This window comes from Macaca fascicularis, chromosome 8 (assembly GCF_037993035.2).
Source record: "Macaca fascicularis isolate 582-1 chromosome 8, T2T-MFA8v1.1".
NCBI lineage: Eukaryota > Metazoa > Chordata > Mammalia > Primates > Cercopithecidae > Macaca > Macaca fascicularis.
In genome coordinates, this window is record NC_088382.1 from 85,395,488 (window position 1) to 85,397,719 (window position 2,232).

General features: G+C 48.3%; 1 pseudogene; it reads left to right on the top strand.

Moving 5' to 3' along the window:
- The first annotated feature begins 383 nt into the window (after positions 1-383).
- On the top strand, positions 384-1,223 carry LOC102126052 (protein phosphatase 1 regulatory subunit 14B pseudogene; annotated as a pseudogene).
- The last annotated feature ends 1,009 nt before the right edge of the window (positions 1,224-2,232 follow it).

Genomic DNA, 2,232 nt, shown 5'->3' on the forward strand with positions numbered 1-2,232 from the left:
ATATACATGTAATTACTTGTATATTTTCATTGCGCTCTCTTATTGCTTTAGTTGGGGACATTCCTTCAGTATAGTTTTCTATTAAAAATGCTAATTTTTATTAGTCCCACATTCATGTGTGGATGTATACAAACCTCTTAGCTAATTTTTTAAAAAAGAATTCTTGACGAATCAGAACTAATGAAAGAAGCTTAGTGTGACATGAAATAACGCAGGTCACGTTGCTGAACGGAAACTTCTAGGAAGGACAAATGAACTCAATGTTGAGGTGGAAAAAGACTGTCAACATTATACTGGTGGCCTCCTGTGAGTTTCACAGAAGCAACAGAAGGATTTGAGACAGTAATTTTGATTAAAAAAAGTTAAAAGCTGGGGGCGCGGCCAGGCCAGGCCCGGGGGCTCCGCATGCTGCAGCTGTCCCCGGGCGCCCCCGCCGCCGCCCTCGCCGCAGAGCCGCGCGGAGCTGAGCCGGCGAGCTAACCCGAGCCAGCCGGCGGGCGTCCCGGAGGCGGCGGCGCAGGGAGGGGCCCAACGCGCGCACGTGGCCCCGGCGGCCGCCATGGCTGACAGCGGCACGGCGGGGGGCGCGGCGTTGGCGGCCCCGGCCCCCGGGCTGGGCAGTGGCGGCCCAGGACCACGCGTCTACTTTCAGAGCCGCCCCGGAACCGCAGGAGAGGGCCCGAGTGGCGCGGACGATGAGGGCCCAGTGAGGCGCCAAGGGAAGGTTACCGTCAAGTATGACCGCAAGGAACTACGGAAGCGCCTCAACCTAGAGGAGTGGATCCTGGAGCAGCTTACGCGCCTCTACGACTGCCTGGAAGAGGAGATCCCAGAACTGGAGATTGATGTGGATGAGCTCCTGGACATGGAGAGTGATGATGCCCGGGCTGCCAGGGTCAAGGAGCTGCTGGTTGACTGTTACAAACCCACAGAGGCCTTCATCTCTGGCCTGCTGGACAAGATCCGGGGCATGCAGAAGCTGAGCACACCCCAGAAGAAGTGAGGGTCCCCGACCCAGGCGAACGGTGGCTCCCACAGGACAATCGCTGCCCCCCGACCTCGTAGCAACAGCAATACCGGGGGACCCTGCGGCCAGGCCTGGTGCCATGAGCAGGGCTCCTCGTGCCCCTGGCCCAGGGGTCTCTTCCCCTGCCCCCTCAGTTTTCCACTTTTGGGGTTTTTTATTGTTATTAAACTGATGGGACTTAAAAAAAAAAAAAAAAGTTAAAAGCTATTGTTTCCACTCAATAGATGACCAACCATGTCAGCTAAGTGCTTCTTTTCCAGCCTCGCTTAGGACAAACCATATAGAGGAAACTGCTAATAATTGAAACTCCCAGGACAAATGGCTTAGTGGGTGCTACAGCTTTTCACTCCACACTGGACATGCTCCCTGTTCCACCCGGTAGCCATGCTGCTGTTTTCTCTAGGCCTATGTGCTGACCTTGGTTGTCAAGCATTTCCTCAAGCACAGTTTCTAAGTATTGGGAATTCATGTTAATTGTCTTGTAGTTCTTGGATACGGCCCAGACACAAAACAGTCCAACTTCAACCCATCTGTTCTCTCCTAAAGGATACAAAACTTCCCTGCACCCTCTTAGCAATTTATCTTCTGGGTTCCTGCCTATACCACACCAGCAGGTAACTCTGAAGATAATTTCCAAATTTTTGCTTCAGTTTTTTATTCTTTATGCTAGATCAACTTCTGCTTCTTTTGGCTTAATATTTTGCACTACTTCAAAAAATGCAATTTGTCTTTTCAAGTGAAATAAATGAGGACTGCTGCAGGGCACCGACACAGTTGAGCAGATTTTCGGCTCTGCTGTAACCTATTTAGAAAGCAAACTTCCCAGATATATGTTCATACACCATGTTGGAATTAACAACAAGAGAGTAGTAGGAGGAGTTGCGTAGTGTTCCACCCAGTCATTTGCAAAAATGAAGTTTGTCTCAAAAGATTAGAGAGCTAAATAATTAGGAGTTATAGACACTGTCAATGTTATTTTTTATATCTCTATCTCTATATATGTGTGTATATAGACATATATAATATATACATATATATAAGTATATATATATATTTGCTTTTTAAAAAATACCCATGCTGCTGATCTAAAGTGAGAGGGAGGGAGGGGAAGGAAGACTGAGAGCAGGTAGTTATAAAGAACAAGGTACATTTTACTCAGCAAAGCTCTTTGAAACCAGTATGTATTATCTGAGTTTGAGATGCTG